The sequence below is a fragment of the Anser cygnoides genome, chromosome 1 (genome assembly GCF_040182565.1).
Source record: "Anser cygnoides isolate HZ-2024a breed goose chromosome 1, Taihu_goose_T2T_genome, whole genome shotgun sequence".
In the NCBI taxonomy this organism is placed as follows: Eukaryota; Metazoa; Chordata; class Aves; order Anseriformes; family Anatidae; genus Anser; species Anser cygnoides.
The window spans coordinates 138,976,888-138,993,285 of NC_089873.1; positions in this window are offsets into that span (position 1 = coordinate 138,976,888).

Here is a 16,398-nt window from a genome sequence, read left to right on the forward strand (position 1 = left end):
AGAAGAAAATCTTTAGTTCTTTTCTTTTTAAAATTTACATTTTAATACCTTTTTTTTTTTTCCCCTGAAAAAAAAATAAATAAATAAAAAGAGCTCTCTTTTTCCCTTTTCTTTCAAAGCTTCCTTAAGACAATAGGAATGTCACAGATCACACTGGGTAGAATTCAAATTGAGGTCTATGAGATGCTGCGAGCAACATTTAAACTTTGATCATCAGCTTGTCCAACTTCCTCTGTTATTCTTGATTTCACAGTGGGTGAAAGGAAAGTAGCCTGAGTAAAAAGTGCTTTATGTAAAATACTTCACAAAGCTCCCTTTGCAATTAAATCATGATTTTCCTATACTAAATCCAGTCCTGGCCAGCAATGACTGATCTGCTAATGGACATTTCCAGTATCTGGGAGGTAGAGGCTATTCGCTCAGAACTCCTTGCAAAAGGCTCACGTTAGAATTCCATGTTTGTAAGCTAATTACTAGTCAGAGGTTAATAATTTATAACAAAAATCATATTCACTGAACATACCTATCTGTTCACAGATTGTTTCTGAGCAAACTGACTTTGTCAAATGTATTTATTATTAAAAAAAAAAAAAGCATTCATTATTCTGAAAGTTCTTGATCAGCATGTAGAATATGCAGTGTTCATATATTTTTAAGGTGTGAAATTGGGGTTGCGTGATATACATTCCTGTGTCCTGGCTAGATGAGAATCAGCTTACTTAAGCAAATACTTGCAATTACCAGTTTCTCCTTCTGTAAATATTCTGTAGCCTGTCTGTATATATATTTGCTGAATGACCACCAAGAACGACTACAAAAAGGCATGGACTTGACTGAACCTTCCCCAGCCCAGAAGGCTGTGCTTTTTTGATTACTGCAGACCTGAACTATGGATTATAAAACAAAGCCTTTCAAAAGTGGATAGTGCCTAGCCTATATAAGTCAGAGGGTGAACAGCGATCCAAGACACCACAGAGAATTTCACCACAGAAAGGAAAAACAGCCAGGAAGCTTTTTTTTAATTTCATCTGCATTTTTTGTGCTCTTCTCAAGATTTACTTCCAGCTGTGGCAAAATGAATTATAATCCCATTTCACCCTTGTACAATTTGATATATAACTTTAAAATGTTGGCCCTGCTTTCTTAGAAAAGTATGAGGGGAATCATTTTCCAACAAAGACATTCTACAATGTTCATATAAGCATCCAAAATCCAAGTTTCTGGATGGAATTTTCTTTTCTTGAAGGAATCTGAAAATGTAGATCCATGGTTTCCATAGTGCAGCAATCTTTAAACTATGCTTAATTTTAAACTTTTAAAGAATCCTAGATTATTCACCTATTAATATTGAGGAACATGCCAATGAGCTTCTCTGAAATTGGAATTAACTATGAGACACTCCCAGTGCAAGTACGATATTGTCATGGGAAATTTTACTGAAATGAAGACATGAAAATATCCTCATATTAAATGTCATTAGAAAATGAAAACACACACTTTTGTGTTGATCATCTTTCTGGTGTTATCTGTACAGTATACAATCTACTTTTTGCTCACTTTAAGAGGACGGATAATTTTTCTCTTTGGCTCATGTACCATGAATCATATCAGATTTGCTATAGAGAGTTGTACAGTTCAGGAAGGGGGCAGACAGTGAGACAAAAAGAGCAGAAAAGGATCCAAATAATCATTAGTTAGTCCCCAGGTGGAAAATTCAGAAATGCAAAAAATATCCTTTGCATGAGCCAAAATTTGTAGACCAAACAGTGACAGAGAACTCCTGCAGTTTCATGAAAAGCTGGCAGACCCTGTGGACTTACAGCTATCAGCACGTATGATTATGTTCTTTGCAAGCACTGAACCACCAACACTTCTACAGAAATTAAATGCTAACCATAAGGAAGGACATGTATCATATAGTCCAGATATATTTGTCTTTAAATACTGCTTTTCAAGAGGAAAAGATATAAGTACCTTTTCAATGTGCTGTTAGTCTAGAACAGCCTAGAACAGCCCAGGACACAAGTAAGATGGAGTTATACTCACCTTCAGTGATGAGTTGTAGGCAATGTAAAAAGAAAAGGCTATAGCTAAAAGATGCTTAGTACTCTTTCCAGTGCATGGTACTGGCAAACTTAAAACATTTGTAGCCTAAAGCATAGCTAAATTATTTTTTCTTGTGTGTCTGCCTAATTCTGAAATCCCTGTTCAGATGCAGTATCTAGCAGTTTTGAGTACAAGTGAGTGGTGCTAAGCAGCAAGACTTACAGCTTGCATACAGTTTACTGCTGAGAAAGTTGAGAACATAAAACCACAAATCCCCAAAATACCTAACAACTAAGCAAATTAAATCTTTGTGTACAAGGAGATTCATTTGTTGCACTCTACTCCACTGGTAAACAAGCTTTTAGGAAATGGATAGGAAAAGAGCCCCTTCTCTCTGGTTACAGACAGCTAAGAGAATTCCCAGAGCTTAAATCAACCAAAAAATCACACACACAATCACACAGAATCATCTAGGTTGGAAGAGACTTCCAAGATCACCTAGTCCAACCTCTGACCTAAGACTAACAATCAAATCACCCTTTTGTTGTTTTTGTTGTTGTTGTTGGGTGTTCAAACAAAACAATGAAAGAAGCTATGATGACAAATGCAATATATATTCCAATGCTGCAAATCACAAAAAAGGAAAGATACTAGAAAAACAAGGGTAAAGAGAAGAAAGTTTTTAGTTGCTACATTGCAATATTTGTTCACAAGCCAGAGTCTGAAGTTCTCCTTGCTGAGGAGACATGCACTGCAAATAATAGGGGTGCAAGGGTAGAGGTCTATCTTGAAAAAAAAAAAAAAAAAAAAAAAGATAATAATAAATTCTCTTCTCTTTAAGTTATTCCCAACAGAGAATTACAATCTTTTGGATGTGTATGGGCTCAGCAGAGAAAGCAAGCTCAGGAGTAGAAGGCTCTGTGAGCCTCCTGATGACCAATAAAAGCAGAATACAGAATGAGTTGCTCTGCAATATGTGAAGAGAAAAAGTGGGTTGCTAAAGTGTTTTTGAGTTTTGGAGGTAGATGCTGAAGGATTCATGCAACCAGCAGTAAAACAATGGTAAAATTTCCAGAAGATATTGATGATAAAGCTCTGTCACAAACATTGCCTTAGCATGAAGTCATTGAATGTTAAACTTCATTATCATGGTTAAAGATGAATTAACCACTGACAAATGATGTCATCTGCCTTGCTTTAGAGCTCTTTCTGATGATTCCCTGTGCTGTTGCTCTTTTGTCTGTCACTGCACAGAGAAGATGCCTTTAGAAATAAGCCAGCTATGATTCCAAGGTCTCCTTCCTGAGCTATAACTACCAGCTCTGAGTTCAGCACCTGCAGGCACAGAGTAAATTAGTGTTTCCAAATTCACTACTACAGTATACCTTACATACTGAAGTTCCTCTGTCCCCTTTTTAGCCACTGTTCACCTTTGAGAAGTCTCCTTGGTCCTTGTTGAATAAAATCAGCACCAACACTGATCCCCATTGGAGCCTACCAGTAATATTTCTAAGTCCTGAAAAAGGATCATTAAGTCTAGGCATTTGTTGAGATTTCAGTCTATAAAATAACTTTTCTTGCAGTCCCAAGGGAACTCAGTTTTTTTAATGATCTTAATACGGAACCTCATTGAAGTCTTTCTGAAAATTAAATACATCACCTGGCCTGGCTTCTTTTTACCCATGTGCTCACTGACTCCCCTGTAGAAGTTCCATGGGACACAATTCCTCAGTCACAACCACAACAAGGATAGTGGAATGTAACTCAGATCAACCTTGCCTCATTGGATCATTACTCCTGTGCTTATATCCCAGAAGAGAAGTGGTAAAAAAGTGGTATCACATGAGGGAAGGAATGCAGAGAAGCGGAGTCGATGTAGCAGCAATTCAGTAGCATTTCACAGTGTCAGGGAGAGAGGAAAGACTGAAGGATCCTGGGCTTAGTCTACAGTGCAGTGAGAGAAAAACACCTTCACCCCCTTATCTACCCTCTTCTACATCCTCCCCCTGAGAGGCACAGGGGAATGGGAAATGGGGGCTGCGGTCAGTGTCTAACGTTCCGTCTCCGCTGCTCCTTCACGGCCACTGCCTGCCCCTGCTCCCCGTGGGGTCCCTCCCACGGGATGCCCTCCTGCCCGAACTGAGCCTGCGGGGGCTGCCCACAGGCAGCAGCTCTTCAAGAACTGCTCCCACATGGCTCCGTACCACGGGGTCCATCCCCCAGGACAAAACTGCCCCAGCACGGGTCCCCCACGGGTGGGCGGCAGCTCCCCCCAGACCCCCTGCTCCTGCGTGGGCTCCTCTCCACGGGCTGCAGCTCCGGCCCGGGGCCTGCTCCTGCGGGGGCTCTCCATGGGCCGCAGCCTCCTCCAGGCCACATCCACCTGCTCCACCGGGGGCTCCTCCACGGGCTGCAGCGTGGAGATCTGCTCCGTGTGGGACCCATGGGCTGCAGGGGGACAGCCTGCTCCACCAGGGGCCTCTCCACAGGCCGCAGGGGAACTGCTGCTGCCTGCCTGGAGCACCTCCTGCCCTCCTGCTGCACTCACCTTGGGGGCTGCAGGGCTGCTTCTCTCACAGTTTCTCTCCCAGCTGCTCTTGTGCAGCAGTTTTTTCCTTTTCTTAAATCTGCTCTCACAGAGGTGCAAATAACATTGTTATTGGCTTGGCGCTGGCCAGCAGCGGGTCCCTTTTGAAGCTGACTGGAGCTGCCTCTGGTTTGACATGGGGTAGTTGCTAGGCTCTTCTTGCAGCTCTCCTTCAGTTTACCCACTACCAAAAGCTTGCAAGGTAAGCCCAATACAAGGACTCACACAGTTTCAATAGAGTGGAGGAGTAGGATCAGTGTCCTGCTTCAGACACTGAGATGGAAATCCCAGGCAAAGACAAAGGATTTACCCAAAGTCATTACTGCAGGGCAGACCTGGACCCGTCCAAATGAGCAAAGTGCCCCATAGGCAGCTTGGGGATAAAAATGAAGATGCTGAACAGCTTTGCATGCCTGGCCCAAAAGTGCTGTGGAGTGTGTATTTAGTCATGGAGCACTTCCAATTGTCTTCTAAAATAGTGCTGTTGCTGCCCCACACCACAGAGTCCACAACAAGGCTGTTGGCAGGCCATGAGTGCAGACCTAAACTCCAGTAGCAAAGAAGGAGAAACCCGTTGCTGCATCGGATCTGAATTTTGAGATTACTCCAGAAAGAAAACAATGGACTGATATCTCTTTCAAGAAGAGGATAAAGAGACATTTTAGCAAGATAGTGGGAACCTACAGTACTCCCTGTGTGATGCCCAGCATTATGGAAAAGTCACTGACATCCAGACAGCTTTCTTGGTACTGTTACATGCTGCTCATTCATGTGGGTGCTAATAATATTGCCAGAAATGACCCTGAAGTGGTCAAAAGTGATATAAAACTAAGGACAGACTAATGATCATGTGATGTTTAGATATAATAAACCTTAGAAAATTTGGTTGAGTCTTAAAAAGAATCCTAACTACTTGTGTAATCAGGTTCTAAAATGGTTTCCCAGATGCAACAAGACAAAAATTAAACTTATTATTTTAATCTATCTACTTCAGTTCACTCGTTAATGAAATGGGGATAGCATTAGCTTAAGTCTTCAGAAGATCATGTGGTTTAATTACATAAATCTTTTGACATAATTTGATCATGAAGTTTGCTAAGTATTTTGCCTTACTATACACTCTAGTATATATACATGTATGTATATATACACATGATGTATTTTTATTGTTCTGTGATCACTTGTCATAACTCTGTTTGATGGCGTAGCTCATTGCTGATACGCAGTGTAAATTCCTTGACTTAGTGTCTGTTTTAAGTTTCTTCTAAAATATAGGTTCATTCTTATTGTATTGTTTTACCTTTTTTCCTTCATTAGAAAGAAGCAGAGATTGAATGCATTTTCTTCATTGTATACTTTGTAGCTTATCTGAGAATCTGGGTCTGATTTTGACATATCTCTTCCACCTCAGAGTGATCTCTCAACTGAACAATAAACAGGGCTTTAAATCTGAACATATGAATTAGCCACAGGGATTTTAAATAGACTTTTTGACCTACGACTGTAAAATTATATGTATTGTTATACACCTCTCTGTGGGACCGTTTGATCACTTTATTATTTATAGATTAAAGAACATTGTTGCTAATTAATACTGTTCTAATTGTTAGCAGTGTATACGTGCTTGCTTTGATGTTTTTTTGATCCTGTATTTTGGGGATTTCACTTACTACTTTTTTGGATGATTTGGGATTTTGGAACTTGTATTTTCAAGCCCTTGTTTCATTTTCTTATTACTGAGGTCTCCTGTTTTGTATCTTCTTTGCTTCTCATCACACCATTCTTTTTTATTTTTAATCAAGTCTTATGAAATGGGGCAGCCCCAATTAATTCCTTAATATTATACCAGTAGATTCACTTTTTTATTGTCTTTTGAAAAAGAGGATTAGTATAAAGGTTAATACTGTGTTACATATATCACATTACCATCATATTGTATCTTGTTAGGAAGTTTCCCATTTATTGCAATACAGTGGTTTTAGGATAATCATTAGGGGCAACTTGGAAGTCTGCTAATGTTTAAGTTGCTTTCTCTGATGAAGTGGTTCTCCTGCAATCTCTTGGATGCACACTTTTTATAGCAAGTACAGTCATAAAATGGGAATATCTCCCTTAGTTTCTGCCAGATGGCTATTTGGGTACCTAAGGTCAGACTGCATGATTGTACCAGTTCCTAACTGATCTTAAAATGTACATATAATTCGGTCCCAGTTTTTGAATGATTAGATCAGAAACCTATGACTTTAGCAGATTCCTAAGATAATAAGGTTACTGTACAGAACTTTGCATCACTATTTATACTCACTAACTTATGTGTTTCACAAATTCATTATGACCAACACGGACTAATTGAAACACTGTTGCTGGTTTTGTTGCTTGCTTTTTAATTTATTTAATGAACAGCATAAATTCAAGTTTTTCATCAGGAAAAAAAAATCTAGTTTTATAATACACCTGTCATTCAATATTTAGAACTCATATTCATCACAAAAACTCTTAATTTATATATAGAACATGATACCACATTTTTAAAAGTATAAAAATAATTGTACTGTATCTCTTACACAAGAATATTGTAGGGCATTAGGCAGACAACTACAGCTAAGTTATAATTAGTTCCATTGTGAGTTTCAGCTTCAAAGAAACTCAAAACTTCTAAGAAAAAATTCAGCTGACTCTACCAAGCTTTGCCTACATGTTATGGCCTAAATCCACTAAAAGAATTAGAGGTCTAACAGCTACTGTAAACATCTAAGTCCAAAATGTAGATCTTCAAAACCCCAGCTGAGCTGCTGTTTCACACCAGAGGAAGATAATTTTCTTCCCATGGCACCCAAATTTCTGCTAATAATGTTCTCTAGATATGTAAGACCACATCCAGAAAGACATGTAGGAATTAGGAAAATCTCTAGCAGGAATTAAGAAAAAAAATATATGTCTCCATGCCAAAATGTAATGCTGGAAATCTCCATTAAGCTGCCACCTGACCTGGCAGGCACTAATCACATCCAAGCAACATTCTTTCCTTGAAAGTTTCTGCAGGAAACATACAGCTTCTGTCTCTGTGGCTGTGATATACCTCCATTTTGAACTTAGTCTTGGCTCCTGCTTATGCCTAACTGGCATCTAGAAACTTGGTGTTTGCCAGTTAAATCTTCTGAGGTACGTCTGCACTTCTGGCTAAGAGAATGAAGGAATGGCTGTGTGTAGCCCTCACAGCTTTATTGGTAGCTTGCTGCCTGCCTCTGCTTTGGACCACTCTACCAGGCAAAGCCTGCATACATTTCCATGTCAGTCTGCACACTCAAACAGCGTTATAGGCAAGACTGCACCAGATTTCACAGAATCACAGAATCATTTAGGTTGGAAGAGACCTCCAACCCACACAAGACAAAGCACTGTCTCCCTCAGCACTGCCTCTGCAGGATTTGCACCCTTACGCATGTCCACATCCTCTTCATAACTCTGTTCACGCTATGCATCATGTGCCCTCAGATTTCTGCCATAAATCATCACTCTGGTAGGAGACAGAATGGAAGTCAAGGAATATTTCTGTTTTGGAGCCACAGAGGTACACACAGGTAGAATGTGTGAAGTCCAATCCAAAGGCACTACTAGCATATTGGAAAGATGCAACTCCACGTAGTGACGTTGGTATGGTTTCAGATTTAAAATGGAAAATGGAGCCCACCCACTCCTTCTGCTTTATTTAGCAGCTTAGGCTATTCTCAAAAGTGGATGGAAAGACCACGACAGACCCTCTGCATCCAAGCAAAATTCAAAGACACATCTCCCAAGACTGGACACATATTCATCCTTTCTTGTTCTCAGTGAGTCACTGTGGCTTCATCATGTCTTCTTCCAGAGGAGTTTGTGTTTAAGAGCTGGTGTAGATCTCTAATTCAAGGAGAGGGTTGAAAGGCGAGGTAAGTGCTTGCACACAGTTTCTCTAAGTGTTTATCTTATGGGTCTGCCTATGCAGCATGCTGAATTTCATAGAAAACATTTCTGAGTCCTCTCTCTTCTCACAATGCAGAGAGTGTTAGGGCATCTAGCTCAGACCTTGTGATCCCATTAAACAGAAGCATCACACAGTATTAAACAGAGCTCTGTACAGCTATACATACACTTGATTTGTCATGTGGCCAAAGAAAATACCCTTATTTTCTCACACTTCTCATCCTTGAAACCCCACAACGCTTCTACCAAAATTAAAAACCAAGTCATGGACAATTTGAAAAAAAAAAAAAAAAAAAAAGTGCAGTGAGTCTCTAACAGTGAAAAGCTGTTTGGTTTTGCACAGATCTGCAGATGATCTGCAGAAGCAGTGGAAGTGGTAGAAGGTAGAGATCAAGGGCAAAGCTCAGAGAAATTAGTGTAAAAACTTGCATCTAATTCAAAGACCCAGAATTTCATTCCCATTCTTACAGACCTTACTCATCCACATCCAGCCTTCAACATGTTAGTTTGCTCACTGTCTTCTTGTTTTAAAAGTCTGCATCCATTTTTTTGTAGCTAGGCATGTTTGCGGTGTGCGTCTACTCCACAAAACTTTTTTTTTTTTTTTTTTACAGTATCCTTCCATTTGACTTAGTCCACAAAGGGAACACAAAAACTTCTGTGGGAAGTAGAAGTGTAGAATGTACTAAAGACAAAAGTCCCATGATAATGAACAACACTAATGATTAATGTTTTTGCGTTCAATAACTTGTCCTTAATTTCCACTCCTTTCAGTTTAGTAAGGCTATTCAAATGAAATTCTTATATTTTCCTTATGGTGTAGAAGAAAATTGCTTGCTTATCTTTTAGTGGGGAACTCTGATAGCTGGTTGTGCTCTAACAGAAATGGAATTTAACTTTTTTTTAGTATTACCCATTAACTTACTGACACCAGCAGTTCCTCCAAAAAACAGCAAATTTGATCCTTTTCCCAGACACCAGAGTTAATAAATGGAGGGACTCTGGCTGAACTCTGTTCCCATTGAAGCTTATAAGAAAACTGTTAGAGAGGTTAATAGGAGCAAAGCTAGACCAGTGTTGAAGGCACTTGGAGATCTCTTATTACTTACACAACTTTCTCATTTAGTTGATTTTGCTTGTAGAAACGGAAAATTCTTTTGATATTTTGAGCTTTCAGGAATAAAGCTCCAATTTCCAATACAGCAAAAATCATACACCATTTCTTCAACTCTTCTGCTTGCATAACTCTCCTGCTCATATTTATAGTCTTGTTATAATTTGGAGAATTCTCGGAATGGCTTAAATTAAAATATTTCACACTTTTTTTTTTTAAGTAAAGAGGAATGCACAGTCTTTTCTAGGCTAAACCTTGTAACTAATAAAACATCAAAGAAAGATGATGAAAGAGATACAAAGATAGTATATGTAAATGTTACCAAGTGATCGTAGGTTGTAAGAGGAATTTAGTATAGCAAAGATTTGGAATTGCCAATTGAGGTTTACAAAAATGATCTGCTAAAATCTTACCTCTAGATTCACTAAGGAGCTTTAACTATGTATTTCCTTTTAGAATCCTTGGAGGTTGCCTATATATATCTCTGCCTCGCTGCCTAACTTCAGGGCGGCAGTGCATCTCCTGCATACACTATGCAAAAGGTGGCCCAGGCTCTCCTCTGCGGTGTGTTCCTCCAGAGCCAGGCCCCTAAAAACCCTTTCCTGGTGGCTCTGTGCAGAGCTCATGTTCTGCTGGGGTATCTGGGTACCAAGAGTCGTCTGTGTTTCTTGAGATCCTCCACCTGCCCCTGTGCTCACAGGGGAAATTGATAGAAATCTGCTGAGGGTAAACTGAGCAACTTTCAGCTCCTCTGCGTGATTGCACTGATCCAACTCCTCTGCCGTTAGGTGGTCATCAATCATTTTTCCACCTCACTTATGGCCAAATTCCAGTCTCAGATGTGCATTCACAAATCCCGTTGACGTCAGTGGTTAGTGGTGTACCAAAGGAGAAGAATTTAACTCTTTATATAGCTTACTCCACTCTCTGAAGGTTCTTTTTGCCTTTTCCTGAGGCAAAAAAAAAAATCCCTAATATTATCTTTAGGTTTAAACATCTTAAAACATTAAAAAAGCTGGCATCATATCTCCCAGGTATCTCTTCACTGAGCTGCCTGCCTTCAGACTTTCTAAAGCTGATGGCAATTCCTTTGCGTTCATGTGTTCTTTGGTATGAGATAAGCTGGTAAGACACAGGGTGCACTAGCAGACTTAGATTTACAGAAGCCACAAGGAAAAAAGAAATAATAATAATAATAAATAAATAAAATAAAATAAAATAAAATAACAATAAAGTTGGGATTTCATGGCTTTGGAATTGCTAAAAGAGAACTAGGAAAAGAGTTACATTTAAAAGAAAAAAAGTTACAAATATACAGTATTTCTGGGTAGCTTTCATTAAGGTCTCAAGTAATCCAAAGGGACATACCATTAGGGACTATGCTGGTTTATGAAAATAAAAGCTTATTTTAACTGACTGATAAATAGTCTAGGAACCGAGCGATCTTCCTTAGCATTTAGTTCGTTGGTGTATTTCTGAGGCCTAAGGGAAGTCCTGGTGAGTCTGTAGGTGTTTTAGAGGCAGATATAGCTCAGTCCTGTGTCACAGTCTTGCTTCACTGTAGAGTCTGTTCTCAAGCTAGACATGAAAATGATTTTAATTTCAAATGTGGTAAGTGTCCTGTCTAGCTTTTATATTCAGTCTCAACAACCATATTTATTGTTGATTCAATAATTCCAAATGAATTTTGGAACTGACTTGGGATGTGTGGCTGAAGAGAGAAGACATAGTTAATCTTCAGACTTCAGCTATTCCTACCAAGTAGTGTTACTAACATAGTCCTGCAAAGCTGGGTCACCAGGACAAGTCAGCCAATCCCCTGGATAATCTCATATATTCTCAGAGGTCATAAAGTATTTCATAGAGCATCATCATTCTGTAAGACGAAGAAAAGAAAGGCAAAAAAAGGAGAGGAAAATAAAGATTTGGTCATTCACGGCTCCCTTCAAGAATCTGGATTTCTTCTTTTCCAACACAGCTTACTATTAGCTGAACCTGATTCAGGGCCAACTGCTGAATCCTTACACTGTAGGCTGCAGCTCAAGCTGCACAGTAGTATCTTTACATCTGTGCCAGCTAGGGTTATTACTGAGTTTTATAACTTCTGCTATAAATAAAGCCTTGTCATCTAAGCATTCAATTTAAATACCCCTCAGTTTATTTTTGAACACTGGAAGTTAATAATAAATATCATCTTTGTTTTCTAATTTTTTTACTGAGTTGATTTAAATGCTCTTGACAGCTCCAATCCAATCCTCCCATCCAAGCTGACAAGCATGACATGCATCTCTGCATACAAGCTCTCAATTATGCATAATCCAATGTTTTCTAGGGTTTTAATTGAATCACTAGTCTCAAACTTGTTATTTTTAATTTACAACATTTGATTTCTGACACCGGCCCCTCTATGTCATAAATTATGCAGGAAAGAGCCTTAGTTGTGTGGGTGATTAAAAAAAAACTAATTAGGCATGATTAAAAAAAAAATAAAACAGAGACCTCTTAAATATGTGCATGATACCATGTAAGAGAGGCTTATTTCACTGGAAATGCCTCGGTGATTTTTTTTTAAAGAGATTTTGTTCAGTTCAGTACAATTTGATTGATTTTGACAGAAATGAAAGAAAATGTAGGATTTTTTCTTCCTGCATATATACCAGAAATTGCATTACATGGCCTGTTGATGTGAATTTCTCCCACAGCTCATTGAATGTAATTTTGTTAAGTGGGCAGGAAAATGAATATGAAGAAAACTGAATAGAATCCAACATTTTCCTTGGCACCAGCAGCAAAGCTGAGACATGGCATATATAGATATAAATATATGTATATATACACATGTGAGGTACAATTAGAGTTATTAACCTTTTATGCTTCAGCTAATAACAGCAAGGAAGCTGTGCAGAATGTTAAACACTTAAAGGTAGAGAACAGAAGACTGACACTTCTGCAAAGGCTGTAACGCTGTAGTAACACATTAAAGGAAAAGAATAATTCTAACTTCAATCAGCTTAAGAAGATGCAAGTGTACTTGCTATGTGAGCTTGCAGATGTTTATTGTTATTTCATGCTAACATCTTAAACCTGGCTATTTTAAACACAGTGTCAAAAAGAACATTATCTACTCCTTTTCTAATATGTTCTTTTTCCAACAACCTGGGGAAAAAAAGAGGAAGAATCATTGCTTCCCTCCAGCTGTGCTACATGATCTCTATGCTCTGAGTCTTGAGTCTGTACACTACAGACATACACAGTACAGCTGCTCTACCCCCCTAAATCAGGCTATGATGATAATATGAATGAACTAAGGAGGTGCTTCATCAGAAACTTCCAGTTCAGGAAAGAATATAAACTTCTCAGTGTTGGATCTGTACATAGTTCCAGCAATGCTACTCTTCCACTTGCATATAACCGTATGCTCATACAGTTTGCTGGATTAGGACCAAAGACTCAGATGGAGGTGCCTGAGGAAGAATTGGCAGATTTGTTACTCCTAATGCCCTTACCAGCTTTAAAAAATCATGGTGCTGATTGAAAATCCAGGACGGTCAGCTGATCCTCATCAAAACTCACTGTGAAATCTGTAGCTGAGATGACGTTTTCACCAGCTTCCAGAGGGAGGAAGTCATTCCAAAAGAACGGGCATCTTTTCAACTGCTGTTGTCCACAGAAACATGGCACTGAATACCTGTGCTCCTTTCCCCATCAGGAAATCCCTGCTCCTCCTGTCAGAAGGAACATTTGAAGAGCTGAGGGGATAAGAGAATGGAAGGTTGAGCCAACATTATTTTTAAAGAGTGGGCAAGTTTACTAATTCTTCACTGACATTTATAAGACGTCCAACAAGCCAAGAGACACTAATAACAGAAAGAAAAAAAAAATCCTTCCCTCTGGTTTAGCTGTCCTGGGGTGCCACCATGGGGCAAAAGGGCACTGAGAGACTGTGATAAATAGGAGCTGTGGAGGACCACAACTCTAAGTACATCTGTGTGGGTGTCCTCATACTTGCTTGCAGCAAAGCTGCCCTACTGATTCAGATGTTTAAGACAGACAATGTAAGTCAAAGCTGGTTAATTTTTTTTGCATGTTCAAGATGCTCATGAAACACTAATAAGCTATATATTTATATACATATTTATGTATAAAAACCTTAAAATATTTGTCAATATATTTTAATTGGTATTCAGACTGCTTTGGTTTGGATCAAGAGATATCACTGCTCATGCAGAGAAGAAAAGAGATCTGAACTCTCCTCAAAGTCAACTCCTTTCTCAACTCCTGAGAAAACTTTAAATCATGCCCTGGCAATGGAATTGATGATAAATTATGAGAATGGGATGATACCATGCTCAAACACTTGGCTGGCTCTTCCCATCTGAATGTCTCTCTGGACTGGCCAGAGATATGTTTTAAAATCTGAAAAAGCTCATATATTCTTTACAAATCTGCCTTCTAATTCTGAATTCTGTGGTCAGTTATTGTGCAAAGCCTTAAAAACTCAACAGGAAATGCTCATTACTTTTGCTAATCCAAATCCTAATTAAAGTGGATTTTACAATATAAATAAATTTAACCAAGACCCTTTTTTTTTTTTTTTCAAAAATATCCTCAAAAGAGAGAAAGCATGTAGCAGAGCAAGTAATCAGAAATTAAGCCATGCATTGTCAAAAAGCTCTTCAACCATTGTGTTCAAAGTGGTCATAAATCTAAGTTCTGTATTATAGTTGGCATTTGCTTTACTGCATAGTGATAAGTGGAAGAGGCAAGGGAGAAACCATTTCCTTCTCTTGTGTAGCCTACTCTCAAAAACTTAACAAAACAAAATCAAAACTGCAGAAGTGCTATAAAAATAATGGAGTTTGAGGAGAATTTGACAGTCATCATAATATTCTTACAACATCTTTCTGCCAGAAAGTTCCTAAAATAAAAACAAAATTTAAAGCAAAATAAGGCATAAGACTGGATCAGCTTCAATCCCTTAGTATAATAGGCAAAAACACATCATGTAAGTTTTATAATAAATATTTCAGGTCTTACCTTTAAGCTTGATAGGTATGCATTTCCAGAGATTTTTCCACAGCTTAATTCTTGTAATAGTTAGAAATCTTTCTCTAATTTCTCTGTGGACTCTTTCTAGTCAAATTTTCTATTTCCTACTTTTTCCTTAAGCACACCTCTTCCCTCTCGTCTTTACTGTTTGGAAGTACTTTAGGGCAGCTATCCTATTTCCTGTTAATTTTGCTTTGCCAGTTTTGATTAGTTTGTTCCTCTTTCTTTGGCTGAAACAAACCTTTCTAACTTTCCTTTTCTAACTATATGTAACATGATTTCTAGTATTTTTTATTTACTCTCTTTCACCACAATTCATTTCAGTCAAATTGGGATGTCTACAGAGTCATTTACCCTCCCTGAACTTGTTACCCTAAGACCCCTTTATGCTTAATGGAGATAAACTGGTGCTTTTGTGATGTGATTCTTCCGACCATTTGCAGACTTTTTTTCTTTTTTCTTTTTCCAAAAGTAAAGGAGATGCATGGTTGGAAAATGTTTGTTTCTCTCTTTCTTCAAAAAGAGTCTGATGCAACTAAGCCAGGTATAAACATAAATTGTAAACATCTATGTTTGACTGCAAGATACCTGCCCTATACATCCTGGCCTTTCAAACATGGCATTCTTTAGTGAATCATAACTTGGAGTCCTTGTTAATCTCTCCATTTAGTCCCAATGGCCTTTAGACTTATTCAACCAATTCTGTTTGGAACTGTGTTTCAAATTTGGTTCTCATTTCCTCAAAGCAAATCTACCTTTGAACATGAGAGAAGAAATATCACTTTTCTTCATTTAGTTTAGAATTGAAACCAGAAATTCACTAACACTATTTTTCCTTCCCTGTTAAGCAGAAGTGTTCACCTGTGTGAGAATTTATTTTTTATTTTTTTTAAATAAAACCAATTAAAAGTAGATGCTTGCAGAAGTTCCTAGGTCATAGACCCATGTTGCTTCTTCATTTGTAATATAAATGAGAAGGGTGCATATGTAAAAGAACCCATAGATAACAACTGTGTCAGTAACATCCTTACATTTTTGTATGGTTTCCAAGAGAAAGAACTGCTTCAAAATTCCATACTCCTTGCAAGCAACCTCTGACACTTGGCTTTACTGAGGAAAGGGATAATCAGTTTTTATGATGAAGCTGTAGATTTCTACCCTGTCTTGTATGTGAATTCAAGATCAGGCAAATCACTCATGGGACAATTTTATATAAATGCATTTGTTTATCAGAGAGCTCAACAAGATCATGAATAAAGACTGTCCATATTCAAATCTGCCAGCTGGAGGCTTCTCAGTGAGACTGGTTTATTCTATCAAATTTAATAGTAAGTGCGTGCAAATTTCTAGTTTTAGGGCTAACACCCATTTCTGTGCCACATCTGTTCCCATTTTTTACTCACCTGTCTCATCATGTCTTCAGCTGTTGTCCTGCTACTACATTCTGTATAGGATCTAGCACTCTGGAGCTTAAGATTTCCTAGGACCTCTGGATCAGCGGTAATACAAAGAACAAGAGAAGTTAATTTCCATAGAAGAATCCAAATAAAAAGGTGATCAGATTAGAAGACTTCAACAGAATGTAGTTATTTCTTCTGGATATTTTTGCACTTATAAAAATACATCACAGTATTCTATGGCG